The following is a 6,606-nucleotide window of genomic DNA, read 5'->3' on the forward strand; positions in this document are numbered from 1 at the left end:
GCCATCTCGGAAGGCTGCTCTCCAGAGTTTTCCTGATCATGTGACCTAGTGAAATTATATTACTGTGTCCATACTAGGAAGGATGACTTTGCATCCCTGCACTTTCGGATTGGGACTGTAAGTTATTACAGTGTTTTACAATCACTTTTTTTTTCTTCACACGAATTTCGGGAACCTTGACGTCATTTTTCAAAACTCTAGACACAAAACTCACAACCAATGATAAAAATGCACATTTTTCAAAACTCAAACACTTTTTCCAATTGCTTGGATACAATACACATAAAGATAAGATCATTTGTTCATTGAACTAAAATCACCTGTTCAAAATGACACAACTTAACATCAAAGTATTACCATTTCAAAATGCAATTCACACATTACATCTGAGATGACAGTCTATCCATTTCATTACAATTGATACAACTGATCAAAATGAGAAGGTACTGTTGCATTACTCTTAATGCATAGTTTTACGGAAACTGACAAACAATATTCCATGTTTAGATCATGAAAGTTTCAGGATAACGAGATCCATTGACACCAATTACCGTGGAACATGAACCAACTGGACTACATTATCTATGGATGTAATATTTCATCATCATTCTTTATCAGACACTGTTTCTATGGTCCCATGTACCACTTTTCTAGACCATGTTTTCAGATTTGACATTACTGTACACTCACCCGCCACTTTATTAGGTTCACCTATCTACTACTGGGTAGGACCAGCATTTGTGGCCTTCCTGTTAGCTTGAATAAGTCTGGACATTCTCCTCTGACCTCTCCCATTAACAAGGTGTTTTTGCCCACAGAAATGCCGCTCACTGAATTTTTTTTCTTCTATCGTACCATTCCCATAAAATCCCAAGAAGGCAGCTGTTTCTGAAGTGCTGGAATCACCATGTGTGGCATCAACAATCATACCAAGGTCAAAGTTGCTTAGATCACTAATCTTGCCCATTCTAATGTTAGGTCGAACAACAACTAAAGCTCTCTACTCTATATACTCTATATATTGAGTTGCAGGCAGCCACATGATTCGCTGTTCGAATGTAACCTTCCTTGATGAGCTAAATCAGATCTGTAGAGCTGATGGCGTGACCTATGTCATTGTGTGGGATAATGTCAGGTTCCACCATGCTCAAATGGTGCAAGTCTGGTTTCAGGCCCATCCACAACTTACCACCCTGTACTTACCCCCGTACTCTCCTTTCTTAAAACCTGAGAGAGGAATTTTTCTCCACATGGTGGTGGAAGGTATATGATAGGCGCCCTCACGAACAAGCCGCCCTTCTCCAGGCCATGGATGACGCACGTAATGACATCACTGCAGACCAGTGTCAGGCCTGGATTCGCCCAAAGATTCTTCCCAAGATGTTTGGCTAATGAAAACATCCATTGTGATGTGGATGAGAACCTATGGCCAAATCCACAAGACAGGGTTGATGGAAATATGGAAGTACAGTAGTTTTCTTCTTTTTTTTTGTAGCTAAATATTTTTGCTTTGATTCAAAAAAACCTATGAGTGATTTTGTTGTATTTCATCAATAAATATCAGATTTCTTTCAATGATTCCACTGTGTCTGTAGTCCTCTCTTTACTACTCATTTTACAGTGATCTATTTATGTGTAGTACCATAATGAAACATGTATCACATATTTTGTACTGCAATATTTAATGATTGTATGAACAACTAAACAGTGAAACTATTGGTATCTTGTGTGTTGGTGATCTAAATGAATGTTCCTATGGTATTTCAGTTATTTGAACCAAGGATTCTGCAAGTGCAAGGTTTCTTTAAAGATATGAACGCACAATGCAATGTTTTGAACATTGGAAAGCCTTTTGAAAAATGACCACAAGGTTCTGAAATTATTGCCAAATGGATTGTAAAAAACTGTGTTAGGCTAAGGTCAGTCACTCACTCAGTGAGACCAACCAACATCTGCTAAAGAAGAACATCTGGCCTGGCCACAACGCCGTTGTCATTGTGGAAGTAAATAAAGGACGAGTTAAGATGCGTGTCTGGTGTCTGAGTGAAGATGACCTACACTTCCAGTCCCCTCTACTACCTTCCTCATTCAGCTGTGTTTATATACTGTTAAGATGTTTGTTAGGTGTCTGAGTGAAGTTGACCTACACTTCCAGTCCCCTCTACTACCTTCCTCATTCAGCTGTGTTTATATACCGGTAAGATGTTTGTTAGGTGTCTGAGTGAAGTTGACCTACACTTCCAGTCCCCTCTACTACCTTCCTCATTCAGCTGTGTTTATATACCGGTAAGATGTTTGTTAGGTGTCTGAGTGAAGTTGACCTACACTTCCAGTCCCCTCTACTACCTTCCTCATTCAGCTGTGTTTATATACTGTTAAGATGTTTGTTAGGTGTCTGAGTGAAGTTGACCTACACTTCCAGTCCCCTCTACTACCTTCCTCATTCAGCTGTGTTTATATACTGTAAGATGTTTGTTAGGTGTCTGAGTGAAGATGACCTACACTTCCAGTCCCCTCTACTACCTTCCTCATTCAGCTGTGTTTATATACTGTTAAGATGTTTGTTAGGTGTCTGAGTGAAGTTGATCTACACTTCCAGTCCCCTCTACTACCTTCCTCATTCAGCTGTGTTTATATACCGGTAAGATGTTTGTTAGGTGTCTGAGTGAAGATGACCTACACTTCCAGTCCCCTCTACTACCTTCCTCATTCAGCTGTGTTTATATACCGGTAAGATGTTTGTTAGGTGTCTGAGTGAAGCACTTCCAGTCCCCTCTACTACCTTCCTCATTCAGCTGTGTTTATATACTGTTAAGATGTTTGTTAGGTGTCTGAGTGAAGTTGACCTACACTTCCAGTCCCCTCTACTACCTTCCTCATTCAGCTGTGTTTATATACTGTTAAGATGTTTGTTAGGTGTCTGAGTGAAGTTGACCTACACTTCCAGTCCCCTCTACTACCTTCCTCATTCAGCTGTGTTTATATACTGTTAAGATGTTTGTTAGGTGTCTGAGTGAAGATGACCTACACTTCCAGTCCCCTCTACTACCTTCCTCATTCAGCTGTGTTTATATACTGTTAAGATGTTTGTTAGGTGTCTGAGTGAAGTTGACCTACACTTCCAGTCCCCTCTACTACCTTCCTTATTCAGCTGTGTTTATATACTGTTAAGATGTTTGTTAGGTGTCTGAGTGAAGCACTTCCAGTCCCCTCTACTACCTTCCTCATTCAGCTGTGTTTATATACTGTTAAGATGTTTGTTAGGTGTCTGAGTGAAGTTGACCTACACTTCCAGTCCCCTCTACTACCTTCCTCATTCAGCTGTGTTTATATACTGTTAAGATGTTTGTTAGGTGTCTGAGTGAAGTTGACCTACACTTCCAGTCCCCTCTACTACCTTCCTCATTCAGCTGTGTTTATATACTGTTAAGATGTTTGTTAGGTGTCTGAGTGAAGCACTTCCAGTCCCCTCTACTACCTTCCTTATTCAGCTGTGTTTATATACTGTTAAGATGTTTGTGAGGTGTCTGAGTGAAGTTGACCTGCACTTCCAGTCCCCTCTACTACCTTCCTTATTCAGCTGTGTTTATATACCGGTAAGATGTTTGTTAGGTTTCTGAGTGAAGCACTTCCAGTCCCCTCTACTACCTTCCTCATTCAGCTGTGTTTATATACTGTTAAGATGTTTGTTAGGTGTCTGAGTGAAGTTGACCTACACTTCCAGTCCCCTCTACTACCTTCCTTATTCAGCTGTGTTTATATACCGGTAAGATGTTTGTTAGGTGTCTGAGTGAAGCACTTCCAGTCCCCTCTACTACCTTCCTTATTCAGCTGTGTTTATATACTGTTAAGATGTTTGTTAGGTGTCTGAGTGAAGTTGACCTACACTTCCAGTCCCCTCTACTACCTTCCTTATTCAGCTGTGTTTATATACCGGTAAGATGTTTGTTAGGTGTCTGAGTGAAGCACTTCCAGTCCCCTCTACTACCTTCCTCATTCAGCTGTGTTTATATACTGTTAAGATGTTTGTTAGGTGTCTGAGTGAAGTTGACCTACACTTCCAGTCCCCTCTACTACCTTCCTCGGGGGGGCATGGCCAAAGTAGTCAAAATAATGGCCTGCCCATCATTTTTATTTTTACCCCAATTTTGTGGTATCCAATTGTTAAATAGCTGCTATGTTGTCTCATCGCTACAACTCCCATACAGGCTCGGGAGAGACGAAGGTTGAAAGTCATGCGTCCTCCGCTGCACAACCCAACCAAGCCGCACTGCTTCTTAAAACAGCACACCAATGCGTCGGAGGAAACACCGCGCACCTTCCACAGGAGTCGCTGGTGCGCGATGAGACAAGGATTTCCCTACCGGCCAAGCCCTCCCTAACCCGGACGATGCTAGTGTCACGTTCTGACCTTTATTTCCTTTGTTTTGTATTCATTGAGTATGGTCAGGGCGTGAGTTGGGTGGGCAGTCTATGTTTGTTTTTCTATGATTTGGGGATTTGTATGTTTCGGCCTAGTATGGTTCTCAATCAGAGGCAGGTGTCATTAGTTGTCTCTGATTGAGAATCATACTTAGGTAGCCTGGGTTGCACTGTTTGTTTGTGGGTGATTGTCTATGCTAGTTGCTTGTGTCAGCACAGGTCTCATTTTGTAGCTTCACGGTCGTTATTGGTTTTGTATGCAGTGTTCATTACTTTCTTTAATTAAATGTTCACTATGAACACATACAACGCCGCATTTTGGTCCTCTGATCCTTGAAGAGGAGGAAGACCGTGACAGAATCACCGACCACAACAGGACCAAGCGGCGTGGTAACGGGCAACAGCGGCGCAAAGAGGAATGGACATGGGACGATGTATTGGACGGCAAGGGTTGCTACACATGGGAGGAGATCCTGGCGGGAAAAGATCGCCTTCCATGGGAACAGGTGGAGGCAGCGAGGAGAGCAGAGGCAGCCGGAGAGAGGAGCCGGCGATATGAGGGAACACGGCTGGCAAGGAAGCCCGAGAGGCAGCCCCAAAAATGTATTGGGGGGAGGCACACAGGAAGTATGGCGAAGCCAGGTAGGAGACCTGAGACAACTTCCTGTGCTTACCGGAAGGCGAGAGAGACCGGGCAGGCACCGTGTTATGCTGTGGAGTGCACGGTGTTCCCAGTGCGGGTGCATAGCCCGGTGCGGTACATACCAGCCCCCCTTATCAGCCGGGCTAGAGTGGGCATCGAGCCAAGTGCCATGAAGCCGGATCTACGCATCTGGTCTCCAGTGCGTCTCCTTGGGCCGGCTTACATGGCACAAGCCTTGCGCATGGTGTCCCCGGTTCGCCTGCATAGCCCAGTGCGGGCTATTCCAACTCGCCGCACTGGCAGGGCGACCGGGAGCATTCAACGAGGTAAGGTTGGGCAGGCTCGGTGGTCAAGAGCTCCAGTGCGCCTGCACGGTCCGGTCTATCTGGAACCACCTCCACGCACCAGCCCTCCAGTGGCAGTCCCCCGCACCAGGCTGTCTCTCCGTCTCATCCTTACAGGTGCTCCCGCCTGTCCAGCGCTGCCGGAGTCTCCCGCCTCTCCAGCGCTGAAAGAGCTTTCCTCCTCTCCAGCGCTGCTGGAGTCTCCAGTCTGCCCAGCGCCACCTGAGCTACCAGTCTGCCCAGTGCCATCAGAGTCGCCAGTCTGCCCAGCGCCGCCTGAGCTACCCGTCTGCCCAGCGCCATCAGAGCCACCCGTCTGCCCAGCGCCGCCTGCCCAGCGCCGCCTGAGCAAACCGTCTGCCCAGCGCCGCCAGTCTGCCAGGAGCCGCCAGTGCCGCCAGTCAGCCAGGAGCCAGGAGCCGCCAGAGCCCCTGTCCCGAGCTTCCGCCCCTCTGTCCCGAGCTTCCGCCCCTCTGTCACGAGCTTCTGCCCCTCTGTCCCGAGCTTCTGCCCCTCTGTCCCGAGCTTCCGCTCATCTGTCCCGAGCTTCCGCCCCTCTGTCCCGAGCTGCTCCTCTGTCCAGTGGGGTCATTTGGAAGGGTTGCCATGGTTAGGAAGCCACGGAGGCGGACAATGAGGCGGACTAAGACGATGGTGAAGTGGGGTCCGCGTCCCGCGCCAGAGCCACCACCGCGGACAGACGCCCACCCAGACCCTCCCCTACAGGTTAAGGTTTTGCGGCCGGAGTCCGCACCTTTGGGGGGGGGGTATTGTCACGTTCTGACCTTTATTTCCTTTGTTTTGTATTTATTGAGTATGGTCAGGGTGTGAGTTGGGTGGGCAGTCTATGTTTGTTTTTCTATGATTTGGGGATTTGTATGTTTCGGCCTAATATGGTTCTCAATCAGAGGCAGGTGTCATTAGTTGTCTCAAATTGAGAATCATACTTAGGTAGCCTGGGTTGCACTGTTTGTTTGTGGGTGATTGTCTATGCTAGTTGCTTGTGTCAGCACAGGTCTCATTTGTAGCTTCACGGTCGTTATTGGTTTATTGTTTTTGTATGCAGTGTTCAGTACTTTCTTTAATTAAGTATTCACTATGAACACATACCACCCCGCATTTTGGTCATCTGATCCTTCTCCCCTCTCCTCTTCAGATGAAGAGGAGGAAGACCGCGACAGCTAGGCCTCCCGGTCA

This window comes from Oncorhynchus masou, chromosome 6 (genome assembly GCF_036934945.1).
Source record: "Oncorhynchus masou masou isolate Uvic2021 chromosome 6, UVic_Omas_1.1, whole genome shotgun sequence".
Lineage (NCBI taxonomy): Eukaryota > Metazoa > Chordata > Actinopteri > Salmoniformes > Salmonidae > Oncorhynchus > Oncorhynchus masou.